General features: G+C 38.0%; 1 pseudogene; it reads right to left on the minus strand.

The window, feature by feature from the left end:
• Positions 1-539: 539 nt before the first annotated feature.
• On the minus strand, positions 540-24,063 carry LOC135628912 (ADP,ATP carrier protein ER-ANT1-like; annotated as a pseudogene).
• Between the last annotated feature and the right edge of the window lie 170 nt (positions 24,064-24,233).

Here is a 24,233-nt window from a genome sequence, read left to right on the forward strand (position 1 = left end):
TTATCTAAAATCATAAATTTTTCCCATTGCTTCAATATTTTTTTGAACTGCTTAGTTTCCTAGTTTGGTATCCATCTTGATATATATATATATATATATATATATATATATATATATATATATATATATATATATATATATATATATATATATATATATATATATATATATATATATATATATATGGGCTTTTGCTGCTCAACTGCTTTCTACTTTAGTTAGACAATTCAGTGCCTGTTTTCTGTTAGTTCTATCAGCAATTTTTCTATGGGTTTTTATTGTTCTAAATGTATCTAATCTCCCAGTAATATTCTGTTGTTGTTTGAGATTTAACTATATAATTTGACTCATGCTGAAGGTTGTTTTCCTTTTCCTTCTTAGGTTCTTTGTTTCTCCTTAAAAATTGACCCAAAAAAATGTAAGAGGTAGAAATCAAAAAAGTGTTTAAGGGATTATATGTTTGAGTTTCCTTTGATTTCCAACCCAAAATGCACAAAAATAAATTAATTTCACAATTACATCATAGCGGCATGTAAGAATTATAGAATCATAATCTATTTGATTGGACTATAAGAGAATACCACATAAGTTTACCAATATCTTGGTCTTATAACAAGAGATGCTAATGAAGTTAGACCGCTAGCAAAGGAAAAAGTATTTGAAGGAAAAAGAACCAAAACCAAAAATCCAGATTTAGCATGAAAAATAAAGAAGCAAAGTGCTTCAACAAAAATTACCAATCTTATGAAAAACAGTGTTTTATTATTGCTTTTTCAGATGGGAATTAAGAAAAAAAATTCTATTCATGTCGTCTATAAATCAATATGTACAAATTATATCTTGGCTCCTTGTGTGCAGAGGGAATTGGCACCTCTGAGAGTCTTCCTTTGATCTCCAAACACTGCATTCCTTGTTGTCACGGGAAGATGTACATCATGATTTTAAGTCTACATCATTTCATTCCCCCTTTAATCTTGTGCTCGAAACCATATTTTATGCCCACTCGTGATTCGATGGAATTGGTCATATCCTGCAAGAACTCCCGCTCCTGCCATACCTGAGAGCATGTTTGCAGCAGCCCCTCTAAACAGTGCAGAAAACCCCTCTCGGCATACTATAATTTTCAAGGCATGGAATGTATTCTGATACTTAGAAGGTTGTCCAGAAGTCAACATCATTCTTCGGCGCAGTGTATCAAAAGGGTAGGCGCAGATGCCAGAGAACATCGTCACACTCCAGCCTAATAAGAAACTAGCTAAGAAGTTACCCTGCAACAGAACAACTTTTCATTTCTTAAAAGCAAGCAAAGAACACAAGGGGTGGAAAAAGAATCACGAGGGTCAGTATAACCAATAAAATTCAAATAGTTTTGTTTGTTAGCTAGCGATTGTCTTTCTAGTATTGGAAGAAACAAAGGAAACATGAACCAAGATCATTGTGGACACAGTTATTTAGATTCTACATATGAACTCATGAAGAACTTCTGTAGAAACAAAAAACACCGAAACGAAATTATGAAACCAAATTTCTTTTTCAGATTAGAAATACAAAAACCTATCATGAAGTAAATCCACAGCTCACAATCTCATAAAAAGAGTTTGACAGTTACCTCCAATGGTCCAACCAGAACAATAGGCTTCACGGTATCGTAAATGCCAAAATATAGGCCCCGATATAAAGTGATGCCCACTATAGAAACCCCAAAACCTCGATACAAACCAGCAATTCCATCACTTGCTATGGTCTTCCTGTATACATCGAGTAGCCCTTTAAACTGACGTTCATTATTAGCCTTGGTATCAATTGCATCTGTGCCTAGCCGAGTTCGTGCATAATCTAAATGGTACAGTAACAAGGATGTTGTTGCTCCAGCTGCACTGCCTGAAGCTACATTGCCTGCCAACCACTTCATATAACCATCTTTCTCTTTTGACCGACCAAAAAGGCTCTGGAAGTAGCCCTTGAATGCAAAATTGAAGGCCTGTGAAAAAATGACAGGACCAACCATTTTATTTTCAAGAAAGATCAAATAGGAATGAAATTAAAAAATACATGTCAAAGGATATTATATTAGACTAGGGTATCGAACACAGTAACTGTCAAGTGTTCTTGAGATGTTTGAAAATTCAAGAGACGTTCGATAGAAGCACACCACGACTTTCGTGGAGGCATATACACTTATATGAAAACTGGGAAGTCTGAAAATCCGAGCGTTTAATAAAAGGACAAGACAACTTTCTTTGAGGTGTATACATTTCCTTTATACTATTTATTTTTCTATATGATTTCTTATAACAACCATCTAGCTAATTGTTTGTGTACAAAATTTTTAGAAGAGATGTTTGATCTTACTGCACAAAGAAAGCCAAGGCAATGATCACATGTAATCATGTGCTATTTATTAAACAGATATTGTCACTGTACTAATGAACACGCCACATACATTGGCATATCTGATCTGACAATCCTTGGCAAGAAATCAGACATCAAATTAGATTCCACATGCAAAGACAATAAAATCAACGAAAAACATACATGGATGGTGTTTTGGCCTGTTTAAAATGTCAAGTTTCTAAGTGCTCCAATATATGGAGCTAACTTGCTATAAGATTCAACAGACATAACATCAGTGGCCAATCAGGTAGAAATATACAGTACAATATTTGTTATGTGTTAGGAAACCAATAAGGAATTAAATCTCGATCTGATAGTTTCTGTAATCTATCGACCCATATGATACTGTTGTACCAAGTGCTATACTACCCATATCATCTGGTATCATCTGCAAAAATAACTTAAAAAATGACCAGTACTGAATCATATTGTCCAATGTTGGTTCATGGTTGGGCCAGTTAGTGGCATTTGAATCCATGTGTTTGCAGAGTCTATAATCTAGAGAGTGAAAACCTCACATGCTCAAGAATGATATGGACTCGGCATGAGGATATTTGGAGATGCATCGATGCAAAATTTGCCAAATTAATTCCTAAGCAGCAAATACAAGTGATAGAGCAAATGAGAAGAAAGATAATAGTTAGTGGATACAGCAGAGATGAGGAGTAATCATTCTCGTGTGTAAGGTATCTAAGAAATGTGTAACTTTAGAGGGGCATTTATGATATTATGTGTGCAGAACATGATGGGATATAAAGTGAAATAAACTTTTGTATATGAATAAATACTAGCAGGCCATAACACACAGCTGAATTAAATGAAACCACAATCAAATAGAACACCAAGACATACGTGGAAAACCCCTTCAATGTGAAGGGTAAAAAACCACGAGACAAACTAGAGATAATCCACTATAATAATAATGAATATACAAATCTCAATCTCTTGCCCAAAACCCTAACAACAATCACAAGAGAATAACTGGGATACAAGGATCACATCACCGTGCACAATATCTAAATCCTCCCTAATTCTCCCCAAGTAATCATAGTAAGAATCTACTGTAGATCTGATCTAACCTAAGATAAAAGCACTGCTAGATGATTGAAAACAGCCTCTCTGTGTTATTTTTGTCTTCTTCCTTTTCTTTCTCTTACTTTTCTGACTTGTTCTCCTCGTTTTCTTTGGAATCCCGTGGCTGCCAAAACTGCTTTATTGCTGCCTTTTTCTGCCTTTTTTTATAGCTACCATACCCCCTCAATATAAATTAGGGTTAGGTTAAGAGGGGGTGAGCTGTGGGCTGATAAAGCCCACCTTGGGCTGAATATGGGTTGTCAGCCCAAGAACCTCCCCCTTCAGCCCATAAGGGAGGCTGTCCTATGACTCCTCAATGTGAAGCCATACCGACCAACTGTCGGCATATCTCCTGTCTTTCTTTCGGTACGGTCTTTATTCTATTTGATAGTAGTACCAAAGCATAAGTGTGATTCTTCTGAAGAGTATTCATCTCTTCCTACATAGCAACTAACCACTTCTCTTTCTGCTCACTTTCAACTGCTTCCTGGTAACTCTCTGGTTCACTTGCATCAATAAAAATCACATACTCATCTGTAAAGTATCTTCTGGAAGGTTGACGTTGTCCAGAAGATCTTCTCAACTGAGGTTCTGCGAGAAGTTGCTCTCTAACTTCTTCTTGCTCAACATATCCTGCAGGTAGATCAACATCAGGCTCTACATCATCTTCCTGCACATCTCCCCCATCACCCTGATATACTGGAGGAGTAACTGAGTGTTAGAACCCTTACAGATTCTAAACTTGGGGTTGATCTCTTTAGGGGATCGGTCTCCTTGGAACTCTATAGGGGTTCCTCCCTCCAAGTTGCTGCTCAAAGGCTGCAGAAAAGATTCATCTATTGCTTAAGAAAAGAGAAGGAATACATGGCTATTTATAGGGCTTCTAAACCCTAACTCCTAATAGGACTCCTACTTAAGACTCTTACTTCTAACCAACTCCTAATATGACTCATACTTAAGACTCCTATTCCCTTACAACTCTTAATTCTTCTCCAAGAAAAAACCTCCTAACAGAATGTCCCTTTCAATTAGGACTCTCCTAGTTAGAATCCTAACAGAGTGTCCCTCTCAATTAGGACTCTCCTAGCTAGAGTCCTAACAGAATGTCCCTCTCAATTAGGACTCTCTAGCTAGAGTCCTAACAGACCCGCCCTCTTCAAATCAGCCTTGTCCTCAAGGCTGAGATTCCATGAACTCAGGGAACCGGGTCTTCAGCTCCTCATATGGTTCCCATGTGGCGTCTTCAAGTGGTAGATTATTCCAATGCACTAGTACTTCAGTAGAGGGATGTCGGCGACGCATCACGATCCTGCGATCGAGGATGGCCTGTGGTTGGGCTTGAATAACTCCATCCTCAGTTGTGTTGGGCAGTTGGATCTGGGGTGACTCGTGTTCTCCCAACTTGGGCTTTAGGCATGATACGTGGAAGACAGGATGAATTTTGGTATCTTCAAGTAATTTAAGTCTGTATGCCACGACTCCAATACGCTCTGTGATCTGATAGGGCCCATAAAAACGTGGGGATAGCTTCATGGAGGCTCGAGTGTTGATAGAGAGTTGCTTGTATGGTTGTAGGCGAAGATAAACCCAATCTCCCACTGAAAATTCTCTTTCACTTCGTCGTGTGTCGGCTTGCTGCTTCATTCTGGCTTGAGCGGTAGAGAGATTATCTTTTAACAGTTGTAAGAGTTTGTCCCTATCAATCAATTCTTGGTCCACCTGATCTACCTTGGCCGAGCCAATTACATACTTTGGAATCACAGGTGCTGGTCGACCATACAATGCTTCATAAGGGGCACATTTTGTAGATGAATGATATGTAGTATTATACCACTATTCGGCCCAAGGAAGCCATTTTGCCCACTCTTTTGGTCGGTCGCTAGCGAAACACCGGAGGTACGTCTCTAAGCACCTATTTACCACCTCTGTTTGGCCATCAGTTTGTGGATGATATGCTGTGCTCATCTTGAGTTTGGTGCCTTGTAACTGAAATAACTCGGTCCAAAATTTACTAGTGAAGATCCTGTCACGATCACTTACGATGGACCTTGGCATCCCATGCAGTTTAACAATATTTTCTATGAAAATCTGAGCAATACTAGCAGCAGTGTAGGGATTTCTCACAGCACAAAAATGAGCATATTTCGTAAGTCGATCAACCACCACGAGAATCGTGCTTTTACCTTTGGAAGATGGCAGCCCTTCAATGAAGTCCATGGAGATGTCAGTCCATACTGAGTCTGGTATGGGTAGTGGTTGTAGCTTCCCTGGATTTGCCACAGTTTCACCCTTGTGCTGTTGACATACATCACATTGTGCCACATATTCAGCAATAATTTTTTTCATCCCTCTCCAATAAAAATTTTGCTTCACTCTTTTGTAGGTTCTTAGGAATCCAGAGTGCCCTGCTGAAGGTATAGAGTGCATTTCATGCAAGATGATTGCGATGCAAGGGGAGTCAGGTATAAGCACAATGCGACCTTTGTAGCGTAAATCCTTCAAATCCCAAGTGTAGTGGGCTATTGCACTTGGATCCTCCTCCAATTTTTTTATGATCTTGCTGATCTCTGGATCCTTCTTCCATTCTTCCCTAATGTCCTCGAGGAGACCGGTGGTAGGAAGGGAGATGGCTGAAACCTTAGCTTGTTCAGGTAGCCGTGAGAGTGTATCTGCAACAACGTTTTCTTTCCCTTTTTGTAAGTAATTTCATAATCAAATCCAAGAAGTTTGGTTACCCATTTTTGCTGCTCAGGGGATGATATCTTTTGCTCCAAAAAGTACTTGAGGCTTTTATAGTCAGTTTTAATTTGAAATCGCCGGTCGATCAGGTAGGGTCTCCACCTCGTTACTGCGTGTACAATGGCAAGCATCTCTTTATCATATACTGACATATTTTGATGGGAGGGAGATAATGCCTTGCTAGTGTATGCGAGTGGTCGACCATTTTGCATGAGAACGGCTCCAATTCCGACTTCAGATGCGTCGGCCTCAATGATGAAGGGTTTATTGAAATCTGGTAGCGCAAGCACCGGCGTCGTTGTCATGGCTGCTTTAAGTTTGTCGAAGGCAGCAGAGGCTTTGTCCGATCATTGGAAAGCATCTTTTTTCAGTAAAGAAGTGAGTGGTGCACTGATCTTCCCATAGTCCTTAACAAATTTTCGGTAGTAGCCCGTTAGTCCAAGGAACCCCCGCAGTAATTTCACGTTTGTAGGTTTCGGCCAGCCTTGCATTGCCTCAATTTTTGTTGGGTCTACCACCACTCCTTCTGATATTATATGCCCAAGGTACTCTACTTTTTGCTGGAGAAAGCTGCACTTTGGTTGCTTAACAAAAAGAGTATTCTCCCGAAGGATCGTCAAAACAATCCGTAAATGCTGAAAGTGAGTCTCAAGAGAAGGGTTGTAAACGAGAATATCATCGAAAAATACCAGCACAAATTTACGAAGAAAGCATTAGTGAGTCCAAAAGGCATTACCAAGAATTCATAATGGCCATCATGTGTGCAAAATGCAGTTTTTGGAATGTCATCGTTACATACCCGAATTTGGTGGTAACCGGATTGGAGGTCCAACTTCGTGAAGACTCGAGCTCCTTTCAATTCATCAAGAAGTTCATCCACCACTGGTATTGGGTATTTGTCCTTGACGGTGATGTCATTTAAAGCTCGGTAGTCGATGCACATCCGCCAAGTTCCGTCCTTCTTGCGTACAAGTAGCACCGGTGAGGAATAGGGGCTGCAACTTGGTCGAATCACCCCTGTTTCAAGTATCTCCTTTACGATCTTTTCAATTTCATCTTTCTGGAGGTGAGGATATCGGTATGGTCGAGTGTTCGCTGGTGGCTTGCCCGGAAGGATTGGAATTCGATGGTCATGTTGCCGAGAAGAAGGAAGACCGCGCGGTTAAGCAAATATGTCGGCAAATTCAGTAAGCAATTGGGCAAGATTTTGATCTTCAAATTCTATTTTCTTCCCCTCTGGTTGCTGCTGGAGGTGCATCAAAAAGGCACCATTTACCTTGTGTAAAACTTTTTCCATTCGTTGGGTCGAAACAGTGGTAACGTTGCTTCCGCGCTTCCCGCGTAGGATGATCTGTTTGCCCTTACAGTAGAATTTCATAATTAATTTAGAAAAGTTCCAAGAGACATCACCTAGTGTAGTCAGCTATTCTATACCAAGCACTGCCTCATAGTCATCGATTGGTAGGAGGAAGAAATCGGTGATAATTTCTTGGTCTTGCAGTAATAGTTTCACCTGCGGGCATCTTTGGTCGCACTTTAGAATTCTACCATCAGCAACCTTTACATCGAACTTGCTGCAACCTTCAATATGCAGTGCCATCCGAGCAGCAACCTTACTATTCAGGAAGTTATTAGTGCTACCCGTGTCGATGAGAACAGTGATCGGCTGTTGTTTGAGAAGGCCTCCAACTTTCATCGTTTGCGGATTTGAATAGCCGGCTAGTGCGTGTACCGTAATGTCGGTCGGCTGTGGCTCTTCTTCCATATCTTCTTCTTCATGTTCAAGGCTCTCTTCTAGATGTTCAATGACCTCTTCTTCTACTGGTTCAATCATAAGAAGTCTACCTTTTTTACAGCGATGCTCGCGGCTCAACGGCTCGTCGCAATGCCAACATAACCCCTTCGTAGATCGCTCCCGAAGTTCTTCTCTTGTTAACCTTTTCGGTGCAGGGACTCGGTTGATAGTATGGGGGGCTGAGGGCTTTAGTATTGTAGGTCGTGGAGTGATCCTTGTCCTCCGGGCTTCATGGTTCAATCGCTCCTCTTGAAGTCTTGCGAAAGAGATGGCTGCCATAAGCGTGTATGGTTGTCGCGCCTTAACTTCTCCCCGAATCTCCGGCTTTAAGCCCTCAATAAAAGTCCCCAATAACTGTTTTTCAGACCAATCACGAGTTTGATTATATAACCTTTCAAACCTGGTTTGGTACTCCTGAATGGTGGAAGTTTGTCGGATCTTTGCTAGTTGTCCGTTAATGTTCTCGTAATAAGTTGGTCCGAAGCGAATCAGTAGTCCTTCTTTGAATTGTCGCCATGAAAGGGCTCCATAAGTGTGTTTAAACCAGTCAAACCATTGTGTGGCATCCCCTTCAAGATGTATAGCTGCAATTTCAACCATGGATGCATCCGCAGTTTTATGGTACCGAAAATATCGCTCAGCGCGTGAGATCCAACCAATTGGGTCTCCTCCTTCCCATCTAGGGAAGTCCACTCTCATGCGCGAATAGTTGGGGTCGGTCATAGAGCCTCCCTTCTCTTGGAAGTCATCTCTTTGGGCATGATGTGATTGGTTAGAGCTCTCTCCTTGATGTGATTTCTTCGGGCTTGGTGGTCGACCCAAACTGAATTCGGTAAGGAGAGTCCGAATCTTATCCTCCATTCGTGCCTCAAAGGCTTCAAATTTAGCATTGATTGCCTCCTCAGATGCCATAGTATATGACTCCAAATCTGTGATATTAAGATCTCTCTTTTGTTGACGAGTTAAAGGCATATATAGGTTTGATAGAAATCAGTGAAAGTTTGCTGCAGAATTGTGTTGTCTTGTAAGAGCAGAATTATCGTCGAAGAAACAGCGGTTTCTCGACGAAATCTCCACAAAAAATTTGAGAGATTTGAGGAGAGAGTTGACAGCAATATCTCAGTTTATATGATAGCAAGGATGTCCATCAAAAAAATTTCGACAGTAACAGCAAGAAAATTGGTGTAAGTTGCGATAACAGAATTCTCGTCGAAAAATTTCAGCAACTTACGATGAAAATTTGCAGCAATATAGGAACGAATTTTTTTTTTTTTTGGATTTTCGGATAGGGATAAATAAATTGTAGCAGCAGTAAGGTAGGAAACCAGAACCTGTTGCAATTCACGGGGAGATCAAAGGTTGATCTGCGGTGGTGGAGATGATGGTGGAATTCGGCGACGATCTTTTAAGCAATTGTGAGAATTGCTTTGGATGGTTGTGGAGGGTTGATGGATGGCTGTGGAAGGGCAGCGAGACGCCAAGAACGCTGCTCTGATACCAGGTGTTAGAACCCTTACAGATTCTAAACTTGGGGTTGATCTCTTTAGGGGATCGGCCTCCTTGGAACTCTATAGGGGTTCCTCCCTCCAAGTTGCTGCTCAAAGGCTACAGAAAAGATTCATCTATTGCTTAAGAAAAGAGAAGGAATACATGGCTATTTATAGGGCTTCTAAACCCTAACTCCTAATAGGACTCCTACTTAAGACTCTTACTTCTAACCAACTCCTAATATGACTCATACTTAAGACTCCTATTCCCTTACAACTCCTAATTCTTCTCCAAGAAAAAACCTCCTAACAGAATGTCCCTTTCAATTAGGACTCTCCTAGTTAGAATCCTAACAGAGTGTCCCTCTCAATTAGGACTCTCCTAGCTAGAGTCCTAACAGAATGTCCCTCTCAATTAGGACTCTCTAGCTAGAGTCCTAACACTAGGTCACAATCTACTAATCCTTCTGCAGAAGTCTTGGTCGGTGTCTTCTTCTTCAATTCTTCAAAGGTTTGATCCTCAAAGAAGACTACATCTCTGCTTCTGAACACCTTCAGCTTTTTTGGATCTCAAAGCCTGTAATCAAACTGATCATGTGAGTAACCAAGAAAAATACATTCTTTAGTCTTACCATCCAGCTTGGACCTCTCATTGTTTGGAACATGTGCAAATGCATGACAACCAAACACTCTCGAATGCCTGTAGGAAACATCTTTTCCTGACCATATATGCTCTGCAACATCACCATCTAGGGCTGTGCATGGTGACAAGTTGATCACCTCAACTGCAGTCCTCAAAGCCTCATCTCAAAACCTTTTAGGTAGCTTGGCCTGTGAAAGCATACATCTGATCTTTTCCACGATGGTGCGGTTCATCCTCTCTGCAATTGCATTATGCTGAGGTGTACCAGGAACTGTTATCTCATGTTGGATCCCATGTGACCTGTAATAATCATCAAATAATTCTGTGTACTCACCACCATTATCTAATCTTATACATTTCAATTGTCTTTCTATCTCTCTTTCAACTGAAACACTTTGAAGACATTAATCACTTGATCTTTGGTCTTCAAAGCATAGGCCCAAATTTTCTTGAAAAAATCATCTATAAAAATGACAAAATAAAGTAGACCACTTATACTAGGAACATCAACAGATCCGCCAGGAGTTTTTATCCTCAAAGGACCACATATATCTGTATAAACACGGTCTAAGGCATGCATTTTTCTAGATAAAACAGGACTAGCAAATGAAACTCTATGTTGTTTACCAGCCAAACAATCAATACAAGGGTTCAAATGTGTACCTCTGAGGTATGGCAATACCTCTCTCTTGGAAAGAGCTTGCAGCCCCTTCTCACTCATGTATCCCAGTCGCCTATGCCACAACTTCATACTGAAGTGTTTCTCTGTAGCATTTAACTGCTCACCATAAGCTTTAGCCTGCAATCTGTACAAAGTATAACATTTCTTTCCACTAGCTATAACAAGAGAACCCTTACTGAGCTTTCATTGCCCTTTGTAAAATCTGCTATCATAGTCTTCATCATTTAGTCTTCCAACTGAAATTAAATTCAGCCTCAAGTCAACCACATGCCTCACATCCTTAAGCATCAACTTGCAGCCAAGGTTGGTCTTTAAATGGATATTACCCATGCCAATAATGTCTGGTGTGCCATAATTGCCCATCTTGACAACACCAAAATTTTCAGATCTATATGTAGTAAAAAACTCCCTCCGTGGTGTAGCATGATAAGAAGCACCTGTGTCAATCACCCACCAAGATCTTGACACACACAAGAAAAAATATCATCAGAATGAGACAAAATCAAATAATCACCATCCTGCACTATAGCTATAGTATTATCCTTTGACTCTGTAGACTCCACTTATTTTCCCTTTTTCTTGCTCTTCTTAGGTTGTTTACATTGGTTCTTGTAATATCCTTTCTCACCATAGTTATAGCAAATAATATCTTTTCCTGATCTTGACTTGCTCCTACCCATGCATAAATTGCTTCTAGACTTTGACCTTCCTTTGTTCTTTGAGATAAGTGTCTGTGAATCATTCTGAGATGTTGCTTAATTCTTTCTTCTTAACTCCTCATTCAACAAACTGTTTGTTACTTGACTCATTGTGACAACACCATCTGGCGCAGAATTACTGAGGGAAACCATCAGTGTCTCCCAACTTTCTGGTAATGAACTGAGAAGTAACAATGCCTGCAACTCATCATCAAGAGACATTTTCATAGAGGATAACTGGTTAGTAATACTCTACATTTCATTCAAATGCTCAGCAATAGAAGCACCCTCTCTATATTTTAGGTTCACAAGTTTTCTGATCAAAAAAGCTTTGTTACCAACTAATTTCTTTCATAGAGACCTTCAAATTTTTTCCAAAGAGAATATGCTGAACTTTTAGTAGAAACATGGTGAAAGACACTATCATCAAGCCACCGTCGAATAAACTCAATTGTTTTTCGATATAACCTCTTTCACTCATCATCTGTCATAATTGTGGGTTTTGCACTATCCCCCTGCAAAGGTCCATACAAATCTTTGCAATACAAAAAATTTTTCATTCATAGTTTTCATATCATCCGATTGTTTCCATTTAAACTAATCATGCAAGAAATATTATTGACCTTCATATTCAAATACAAAATTAAATCACTACAACCCTGGTCTGATACCAATTGATTAGATATAAAGTGAAATAAACTTTTGTATATGAACAAATACTGGCAGGCCATAATACACAATGGAATTAAATGAAACCACAATCAAATAGAACATCAAGATATACGTGGAAAACCATTTCAATGTGAAGGGTAAAAAATCACGAGACAAACTAGAGATAATCCACTATAATAATAATCAATATACAAATCTCAATCTCTTACCCAAAACCCTAACAACAATCACAAGAGAATAACTAGGATACAAGGATCACGTCACTGTGCACAATATATAAATCCTCCCTAATTCTCCCCAAGTAATCACAGTAAGAATCTACTGTAGATTTGATTTAACCTGAGATGAAAGCATTGCTAGATGATTGAGAACGGTCTCTCTGTGTTGTCCTTGTCTTTTTCCCTTTCTTTCTCTTCCTTTTCTTCCTTGTTCTCCTCCGTTTATTTGGAATCCCGTGGTTGCCAAAAACTACCTCATTGTTGCCTTTTCTACCTCTTTTTATAGCCACCACACCCCCCAATATAAATTAGCGTTAGGTTAAGAGGGGGCTGATAAAGCCCACCTTGGGCTAAATATGGGTTGTCAGCCCAACAATTGTTGGGCTGACAGCCCATATTCAGCCCAAGGTGGGCTTTATCAGCCCACAGCTCACCCCCTCTTAACCTAACCCTAATTTATATTAGGTGGGGGTGTGGTGGCTATAAAAAGAGGCAAAAAAAGGCAGCAACGAGGCAGTTTTTAGCAGCCACGGGATTTCAAAAAAAAGGAGGAGAACAAGACAAAAAATGAAGAGAAAGAAAGGGAAGAAGACAAGGACAACACAGAGAGACTGTTCTCAATCATCTAACAGTGCTTTAATCTCAGGTTAGATTAGATCTACAGTAGATTCTTACTGTGATTACTTGGGGAGAATTATGGAGGATTTAGATATTATGCACAGTGACGTAATCCTTGTATCCCAGTTATTCTCTTATGATTGTTGCTAAAGTTTTGGGCAAGAGATTGAGATTTGTATATTCATTATTATTATAGTAGATTATCTCTAGTTTGACCCGTGGTTTTTACCCTTCGCATTAAAGGGGTTTTCCACGTATATCTTAGTGTTCTATTTTATTGTGATTTCATTTAATTTCGCTGTGTGTTATGGCCTATTAATATTTGTTCATATACAAAAGTTATTTCTCTTTATAACCCATCAACTGGTATCAGAACAGGGTTGTAGTGATTTAATTTTTGTATTTGAACATGGAGGCCAGTAATGTTTCTCACATGATTAGTTTAAATGGAAACAATTGGATGATATGGAAACCAAGAATGGAAGATCTCTTGTATTGTAAAGATTTGTATGGACCTTTGCAGGGGGATAGTGCAAAACTCACAACTATGACAGATGATGAGTGGAAGAGGTTAGATCGAAAAACAATTGGGTTTATTTGATAGTGGCTTGATGATAGTGTCTTTCACCATGTTTCTATTGAAAGTTCTGCATATTCTCTTTGAAAAAAATTTGAAGGTCTCTATGAAAAAAAAATACTTGGTAACAAAGCTTTTATGATCAGAAAACTTGTGAACCTAAAATATGGAGAGGGTGCTTCTATTACTGAGCATTTGATTAAAATGCAGAGTATTACTAACCAGTTATCCTCTATAAAAATGTCTCTTGATGATGAGTTACAGGTATTGTTACTTCTCAGTTCATTATTAGAAAGTTGAGAGACACTGACAGTTTCTGTAACATCCCCCATTTTTTTAAAAATTTAGTAAAATATTTGTTTGTAAAAATAAGGATTATTTAATAATTATTTTATATTAAATAATATTATATTAAAATTTATGGCCAAGGACCTAAGAGTAAATATTAAAATTTTGATATGATTTATAGAATATTCAGAATTGAGTAAATAAAAATAAAATAAAATAAAATTTAGTGGACATGTGTCACTAGCTAGCTTAATGATGCCACCTAAGTTTGACCTAAGGATGACACCTAGCACTTTTCATGCATGCTTGCCACCTTGAAACTTTGCAACTCTTGTGTTAACCAAAAGTAATTAAGTAAGAGATTAAAGGAGAAACTAAATGTAACCTTCAGATGCTGCATCCAACGTGAGTTTAAGAAGAGAAGAGAAGGGAAGAAGAAGAAGAGGAATTGAAGAAGAAGATTTGATTGAGGTTTTGCATCAACTCCCCCCATTTGGGAATCAAATTTGTTTAAGGCAAGTGTTCTAATCTCTTCCTACAGAATTCCTAATCTTTATTTTCCTTTTAATTCTTCATAATGCAAAAGATTTCAGCTTAGTACCAAACCGTTCTTTCCTTTTGATACAAATCCATGAATCTGAAATTTTTCGGTAATCTGACCTCTATTCAATGTTTCGGTCATAACATTTTGTAATAAACTCTGATTTAGACAAACCTATTCCATTTGAAAGTAGACTCAAATATCTTTATTTTGACACTAAGATTGAATGATTCGGAGTTTAAATGCCTACTAAGACTTCTATTTCAATTAACCCTATAGATTCTGCAAAATAGGGACTGAAATTTCTGACCTTCTGTTACTAAATTGCTCATAACTCTCTAGAGAAAATTCTGAACTAAGCAAAACTTAGTTCTTCGAAAACTAGATTCGTATATCTTTCTTTTGACACCTAGTTGGAAATTTTGAAGTATGTTTGCCTTCTGAAACTTCTGTTTAAATCGATCCTATCAAGTCTGCAAAACAGGGATGATCATTTCTGACCTTCCTTTACTCTATTTGTTGTAACATCCTGTTGAGAACTCAAAAAATTATAAATCTGAGTTCATCGGAAAATAGATTGATACGGCTTTCTAATGACACCTATTTTGTATAAATTGGAGCATAATTGGTCATCCAAATCGTTCATATAATGTTCCTATCAAATTCTGCCAGAATCGAGCTTTGGTCGATTTCAGCTTTCTTTGTTTCTTCTCTTTGGAAATCGATTTCGGCAAAAACTCTTACTTCAGTTAAGCTTTACATTATTACCTTTAATTCCTGTATACTTTTGTCCTTTATTTATTTGTACATCTGCAGCTATCATCTAAAGATCATGTTTGCATCGTAATGATTCGGCACATGCATCCCATTGTTCCGCATTTGCTTTCGATATGTGCCTCTTCCAGTTTAATTTCATTGGACATTGAATTCACCTAACCTTCTTATTTCAATTGAGCTATATGTGATTTCTTGAAATCCTTGTATGCTCATGCTTTTGTTTTCTTTCAAATCTGAATACATTTATGAAAGATTATGTTTGTATCGTATTGACTCGAAAGGCATATGTATATTTTGTTGTTCCGCATGTGCTTCTGATATGTGCCAATGTTATTGTTCATACTACCCTTTTTGTACTCTGGTGTCTTGTGGGATATTGTGAACCTTTGCCAGAAATGGTAAAGGGAGTTATGCTTAAGAGCCCGCGATTGCTCTGCCGGCCCCATTGACTTCACTCAGACGTGGGTGGATGGAGCTCCCAGACGTGGGAGACTTATGCTTGGTGGTCATCCAGAAATGGATGAATCACATTATGTATTGGTCCCACAGCGCCATCTATGTTTATTGATATGATATCCAAAGCTTTGTTTATGAGTTCATATTATGCTTTGGATAAAAATGGAATGCATGCTACATCAAAAATGACATACAAGCTTGTGTTTATTACTCGGTTCACTTGTTATACCTTGAAGTGTTTCGTATGTCATTGTTATGCTCTCAAACACTCTTATGCCTTTGATATGTACCTAAATGCCTCATGTGCCATTTGATACATGCCTAAATGTTTCTTTTGCCAATGAAATGCTCCAATTTCCTTTCTCCTATTGTTATGTCTAATGCCTGTTTTTGAACGAGGTAAACCTTTGTGATTTTATATCAAATGAGATGACTTCAAATGAACATTTGTATTTCTACTTTGTATCTTGATACTAAACCTGCTTGAACTTCTCCTATCGCCATGGATATGTTAGACACTTGCTGAGCTCTTTATGCTCACCCCGTTGCTATATAAAATTTTCAGGGTAGCTTGCCACGCACTGAAAGCTAGAATTGGGTTAAAGCAGTGAAAGGCTAGAAGATTTTTGAGCTAATCTTTGTTGGATGATGGTTTTTGTTGTATAGTAAACTTTACTTCTGATGTAATGTTAAAGATCTATTGATACTTATGTGTTGTAAAATGTTAAAGGACCGCTCATGTGTATGGAATGATGAGTTTAAGATGTGTAAGGATAAGAACTCATGGTAAATAATTATCTTTTTGTGATTGTATATACTTCTATGATTATGGATTTGTGTTGTGGTTGATGTTTAGTTGAGTTGCCTTTAGATTTCTCGAATCTTTGAGTGAAGTGGATAATGATTTATGTAACGTTCAGGTTTATGAATTGTGAATATTGATTTTGAATGATTCTTAGTATCCTCAAATTGTTAGATTGGATCCTGGATTGAATTGATGATGAATTATAATATAATTGATTTTAGACAGGGTCACACCTCCTGAATGTGATAATTCGGGGGGGGCGTGACAGAGTGGTATCAGAGCATGGTTTGAGGATTTCTAAGAATTTTGATATGCTAGATGTGTAATAAATTTTGAGGTTTAGTGATTTCTATTTAGAGACTGATCAAAAGTCTTCTTTTGTTATTTTTAGGAAGCAAGGATGACGAGGTCATCTAGTTCTCCTGTTGCATCTACTTCTGATCAATTGAGTGGAATTATGAAAACTCTAGAGGCGATGACACAAGTAATGCAACAACAAGTCCGACAAGGAAGAAATGATGAAGGTGGGAATTCAAACCAGACTGGGTTGGGAATTGAACAGTTTAAGAAACTTAGTCCTCCCAGTTTTGGTGGTGAGCCTGATCCAATGGTAGCAGAACAATGGATGATGCGGATGGAGAAAATATTTGATGTTTTAAATTGCCCAGATGATAAGAAAGTTCCTCTTGCTACCTTCATGCTAGAAGGAGAGGCTGAGCACTGGTGGCGAACCATGAAGAGGATTTCTGAAGCTCGACAGGAGCCAATCACTTGGAAGGTATTTACAGAAAAGTTCAATGATAAATATTTTCCGGATTGTATCAGAGAGCAGAAAGAATTAGAGTTCCTGAATCTCATCCAGGGAAATTTGACAGTAGCCAAATATGAGTCTAAATTCACCGAGCTCTCTAGATTTGCCACACATATGATTGATGATGAATATAGGAAAGCAAGAAGATTTGAAAGAGGATTAAGGCCGGCAATAAGAAGCCGGATATCAGCTTTGAAACTCCAAGTATACACTGATGTAGTAGAAAGAGCTTTCATACTTGAAAAAGACTTGGCGGAGATCCAAGAAATCAGGGACAAGAATAGCAAGGATAAGTTTGTTGGTAAAAGTAAGAGAGGAAATGAAGTAGAAAGAAGTAACGATAAGGTAAAGGTACCTAGATTTGAGAAAGGAACTCCATCGCAAAGAACTCTATCGTGTACAAAATGTGGACGAAATCATGAAACAAGTGAGTGTTTTTGGGTGACTGGAGCCTGTTTTGCCTGTGGAAAGTTAGATCATAAAGTCAGAGACTGCCCACTAAACAAGAAGAAAGAGCCACTACTCCCTAAGCCGACAGCCCATGCTAGAGTATATGCTATCACAGAACAAGATTCCAGAGCCTCTAAATCAGTGGTTGAAGGTATTCTACATGTTTCTAATAGAAATGCAAAAGTTTTATTTGATCCTGGCTCCAACTTGTCTTTTGTTTCACAATATTTTGCTTGTCACTTGGGCATTCAACCTAAAGCACTAGATTATTTGCTACACGTAACTACTGTTGTTGGGGATTCCTTGACAACAAATCTGGTTTATCCTCATCTTTTCGCTGAAAGAGATATGACAAATTTAGAGGACTAAATTTTATTCTAAGGAGGGGAGAGTGTAACATCCCCCATTTTTTTAAAAATTTAGTAAAATATTTGTTTGTAAAAATAAGGATTATTTAATAATTATTTTATATTAAATAATATTATATTAAAATTTATGGCCAAGGACCTAAGAGTAAATATTAAAATTTTGATATGATTTATAGAATATTCAGAATTGAGTAAATAAAAATAAAATAAAATAAAATTTAGTGGACATGTGTCACTAGCTAGCTTAATGATGCCACCTAAGTTTGCCCTAAGGATGACACCTAGCACGTTTCATGCATGCTTGCCACCTTGAAACTTTGCAACTCTTGTGTTAACCAAAAGTAATTAAGTAAGAGATTAAAGGAGAAACTAAATGTAACCTTCAGATGCTGCATCCAACGTGAGTTTAAGAAGAGAAGAGAAGGGAAGAAGAAGAAGAGGAATTGAAGAAGAAGATTTGATTGAGGTTTTGCATCAACTCCCCCCATTTGGGAATCAAATTTGTTTAAGGCAAGTGTTCTAATCTCTTCCTACAGAATTCCTAATCTTTATTTTCCTTTTAATTCTTCATAATGCAAAAGATTTCAGCTTAGTACCAAACCGTTCTTTCCTTTTGATACAAATCCATGAATCTGAAATTTTTCGGTAATCTGACCTCTATTCAATGTTTCGGTCATAACATTTTGTAATAAACTCTGATTTAGACAAACCTATTTCATTTGAAAGTAGACTCAAATATCTTTATTTTGACACTAAGATTGAATGATTCGGAGTTTAAATGCCTACTAAGACTTCTATTTCAATTAACCCTATAGATTCTGCAAAATAGGGACTGAAATTTCTGACCTTCTGTTACTAAATTGCTCATAACTCTCTAGAGAAAATTCTGAACTAAGCAAAACTTAGTTCTTCGAAAACTAGATTCGTATATCTTTCTTTTGACACCTAGTTGGAAATTTTGAAGTATGTTTGCCTTCTGAAACTTCTGTTTAAATCGATCCTATCAAGTCTGCAAAACAGGGATGATCATTTCTGACCTTCCTTTACTCTATTTGTTGTAACATCCTGTTGAGAACTCAAAAAATTATAAATCTGAGTTCATCGGAAAATAGATTGATACGGCTTTCTAATGACACCTATTTTGTATAAATTGGAGCATAATTGGTCATCCAAATCGTTCATATAATGTTCCTATCAAATTCTGCCAGAATCGAGCTTTGGTCGATTTCAGCTTTCTTTGTTTCTTCTCTTTGGAAATCGATTTCGGCAAAAACTCTTACTTCAGTTAAGCTTTACATTATTACCTTTAATTCCTGTATACTTTTGTCCTTTATTTATTTGTACATCTGCAGCTATCATCTAAAGATCATGTTTGCATCGTAATGATTCGGCACATGCATCCCATTGTTCCGCATTTGCTTTCGATATGTGCCTCTTCCAGTTTAATTTCATTGGACATTGAATTCACCTAACCTTCTTATTTCAATTGAGCTATATGTGATTTCTTGAAATCCTTATATGCTCATGCTTTTGTTTTCTTTCAAATCTGAATACATTTATGAAAGATTATGTTTGTATCGTATTGACTCGAAAGGCATATGTATATTTTGTTGTTCCGCATGTGCTTCTGATATGTGCCAATGTTATTGTTCATACTACCCTTTTTGTACTCTGGTGTCTTGTGGGATATTGTGAACCTTTGCCAGAAATGGTAAAGGGAGTTATGCTTAAGAGCCCGCGATTGCTCTGCCGGCCCCATTGACTTCACTCAGACGTGGGTGGATGGAGCTCCCAGACGTGGGAGACTTATGCTTGGTGGTCATCCAGAAATGGGTGAATCACATTATGTATTGGTCCCACAGCGCCATCTATGTTTATTGATATGATATCCAAAGCTTTGTTTATGAGTTCATATTATGCTTTGGATAAAAATGGAATGCATGCTACATCAAAAATGACATACAAGCTTGTGTTTATTACTCGGTTCACTTGTTATACCTTGAAGTGTTTCGTATGTCATTGTTATGCTCTCAAACACTCTTATGCCTTTGATATGTACCTAAATGCCTCATGTGCCATTTGATACATGCCTAAATGTTTCTTTTGCCAATGAAATGCTCCAATTTCCTTTCTCCTATTGTTATGTCTAATGCCTGTTTTTGAACGAGGTAAACCTTTGTGATTTTATATCAAATGAGATGACTTCAAATGAACATTTGTATTTCTACTTTGTATCTTGATACTAAACCTGCTTGAACTTCTCCTATCGCCATGGATATGTTAGACACTTGCTGAGCTCTTTATGCTCACCCCGTTGCTATATAAAATTTTCAGGGTAGCTTGCCACGCACTGAAAGCTAGAATTGGGTTAAAGCAGTGAAAGGCTAGAAGATTTTTGAGCTAATCTTTGTTGGATGATGGTTTTTGTTGTATAGTAAACTTTACTTCTGATGTAATGTTAAGGATCTATTGATACTTATGTGTTGTAAAATGTTAAAGGACCGCTCATGTGTATGGAATGATGAGTTTAAGATGTGTAAGGATAAGAACTCATGGTAAATAATTATCTTTTTGTGATTGTATATACTTCTATGATTATGGATTTGTGTTGTGGTTGATGTTTAGTTGAGTTGCCTTTAGATTTCTCGAATCTTTGAGTGAAGTGGATAATGATTTATGTAACGTTCAGGTTTATGAATTGTGAATATTGATTTTGAATGATTCTTAGTATCCTCAAATTGTTAGATTGGATCCTGGATTGAATTGATGATGAATTATAATATAATTGATTTTAGACAGGGTCACACCTCCTGAATGTGATAATTCGGGGGGGGCGTGACAGTTTCCCTCAGTAATTCTGCCCTAGATGGTGTTGTCACCATGAGTCAAATAACAAGCAGTTTGTTGAATAAGGAGTTGAAAAAAAAGAATTCAGCAACATCTCAAAATGATTCACAAGTACTTATTTTAAAGAACAGAGGAATGTCAAAGTCTAGAAGCAATTTACACATGGATAGAAACAAGTCAAGATAAAAAAAAGATATTATTTGCTATAACTGTAGCGAGAAAGGATATTACAAGAACCAATATAAGCAACCTAAGAAGAGCAAGAAAAAGGGAAAAGAAGTGGAGTCTACAAAGTCAAAGGATAATACTACAGCTACAGTGTAGGATGGTAATTATTTGATTTTGTCTCCTTCTGATGATATTTTTTCTTGTATGTGTCAGGATCTTGAGTGGGTGATTGAGACAAGTGCTTCTTATTATACTACACCACGGAGGGAGTTTTTTGCTACATATAGGTCTGAAAATTTTGGTGTTATCAAGATGGGCAACTATGGCACAGTAGACATCATTGGCATGGGTGATATCCATTTAAAGACCAACCTTGGTTGCAAGTTGGTGCTTAAAGATATGAGGCATGTGGTTGACTTGAGACTGAATTTAATTTCAGTTGGAAAACTAGATGATGAAGACTATGATAGCAGATTTCACAAAGGGCAGTTGAAGCTCAGCAAGGGTTCTCTTGTTATAGCTAGTGGAAAGAAATGTCATACTTTGTACAGGTTGCAAGCTAAAGCTTATGGTGAGCAGTTAAATTCTACAGAGAAAGACTTCAGTATAGAGTTACGGCAAAGGCGATTTGGGACACATGAGCGAGAAGAGGCTACAAGCTCTTTCCAAGAGAGAGGTATTGCAATGTCGAAACTTAGGTACGGTATGATATTTCAATCCTTGTATGACACTATCCTTTTTTAATTGAGAATATTTTTACTATAGTAAATTTACATTCATTTCCAACTTAAAAACCCTAATCTAAGTTTTTTCTATTTTTCAAGTAATTTTAAAGTAATTTTTGGCTTTTTTCTATGCCATCGACATGCCTCGTCATGCCATCACTCGTCACACAAGCACAAGGCGACACGTACTGTGCCGTCAGCCAAACGACACACTAGTTTGGACAAGTAAGGCAAACCTTGTCTTTAACTATACAATTTTGATTAATTAATTAGGAATTGGTTTACCATATTATTATGATCAAAGATCATAATAGAATAAGATGGCTTAGGCTAGAAAAAATCAAGTAAGCATGGGTGCCTCTGTGCCCATCTCTCTATCTTCACGAAAAAAAGAATGAAGAAACAAAAAGATGTTGCAGGAATTTGAATGGATAATGGTCAGATTATTGACCAGAATATATAGTATTAAGTCCCATTTGTTTATTCTATTTTGTCAAAAGATCCATTATCTATCAAATGATAATTATAAGTACAATTCAATTGACACCCATATATAGTTAACGAAGGCTTATGTTTAAGTAGCTATCTGAATGCTATGTGTACAGTTTCTCCTTTGTTCATATATATCATCAAAAAATCAATTGATAATTGGTCAGAATGATCTCCTTCTGATTATATATCTAATCCAGTGGATTCTCCACAAAAAGTTAAGTGTTGGTTGATCAAACCCAAGCAATGTCTAGAACATACATGGATCATCATTTGGTGGAATTGAATCACCTAATCTCTGGGATGTTAAAAAACTTAATATCCAGTTCAATCAACTTCAAGAGGAGAAAGAACATTGAGATCAAGCTAAAAGACACATTTGCATGTAGGACACCTTAATTGGCAAAGAAATGATAGGTTGAAATTTTGGTGGGAATGATGGAAGGCAACCATAGTAGTACTTTTTTGGATCTTTTACGTTAGTCCAGCAATTTTTTTTTATTTTACATGTCCTCAATTCAAATTAATCATATGAAAATCTCCCGAGCCATCTCTGTGCATATTAGCCCCCTTAAATCATATCGAAAGTAATATTCCTCAAATCATATTGAGTGAAACATGCTGGAATATTCCACAACTTCTGTTAAGTTGCCAACAGCAGCATCTTTTAAGCTGTATTCACTGGAAGATGTTGTTGTACATTTCTCTCGCCAAGCATGCAAAGAGTTATCATCACCATCATCATCATCAAATGGAAACCTATCGAAATTTCAATCTCTCCAGTACGAAGCAAAGACATCTAATTTGTGCGAGAATTGCTACCTTTTAATCAGGTAAATAAGTAAATATTGATCGATTATAGTGTCTAAACTTAGCTGATCTCAAAGATACATCAGTAATTTTGTTGATGTCACAAAGAATCACTTCACTAGAACAACTAATTTTCTCATAAGTAAATCATGAGAACTCGGTAATCAACTTTAGAAAAATAATGATTTAATATCACTTTTTCTCATAAGTAATTGTATCAAACTATTTCTACTTTGATCACCAAAAAATCCTCAGAATAACTCAGATTTATGCAACCAACACACATACTTCCCGATAGATTATTACGTCTAATTCTCATCTTCATAAAAAAGAATCGAATAGCAGAGAGACAATTTAAGGAAAACAAACGATCTTCTTCCAAGAAAATTCCAACCTGAGTCGGGAAATATCGGACAACATTGGCCTGGTTGCCTCTCCAAAGAGCGAGCACTCCTTCGCCCCTAAGAACCCTCGCGAAGCATTCCCCGATGCCCGTGTAAGGAGTCGTCAGATACCCCCTCCTCATCAGCTCCCCCTGGTTCTGCAGCAGGAGCTTCACCCTCTCCACCGGCGCGGCCCCGCTCTTCGCCACCACCGCGGCGGCCCCGCCCATCACGAAGTCCGCGGCCATCTTCTTCGACGGCGGCGCCACCACCGCCACCGGAGCCGCATCGGTGGCAACCCCCATGTGACGCCCCCTCTCCTCCCTCGCTCTCTCTCTCTCTCTCGTTCGCCACCAGCCTTTGTGACATGCCCTCTTTATATAGGGGACCGTAAAGGGATCGGTGGGAGTCGAATTGCTTATAAATAGAGAGACAGGGACAGAGAGAGGAGAAATAAAAAGTGATGGCGGAGGTTACTCCAGTTTGAAAGGATAATGACCAAATCTTTGATGTTGTTGAATCATGTAAGAGATGCGTAGGAGTGTCGGGCAAATCTCATCTCTACGCAGAAGTCGTAGAAGAGACGAGTACGCATAAGGTAGACTCTATATGAATCCACCATTACAAGTATTACTCATCCCGGCCCAAGCCCGGTCCGAGCCGACCCAACCCAGAAATATACTTCATCTTTGATCTGCACGAAAATTCAAATGATTTG

The sequence above is a fragment of the Musa acuminata genome, chromosome BXJ3-1 (assembly GCF_036884655.1).
Source record: "Musa acuminata AAA Group cultivar baxijiao chromosome BXJ3-1, Cavendish_Baxijiao_AAA, whole genome shotgun sequence".
NCBI classification, from domain to species: Eukaryota; Viridiplantae; Streptophyta; class Magnoliopsida; order Zingiberales; family Musaceae; genus Musa; species Musa acuminata.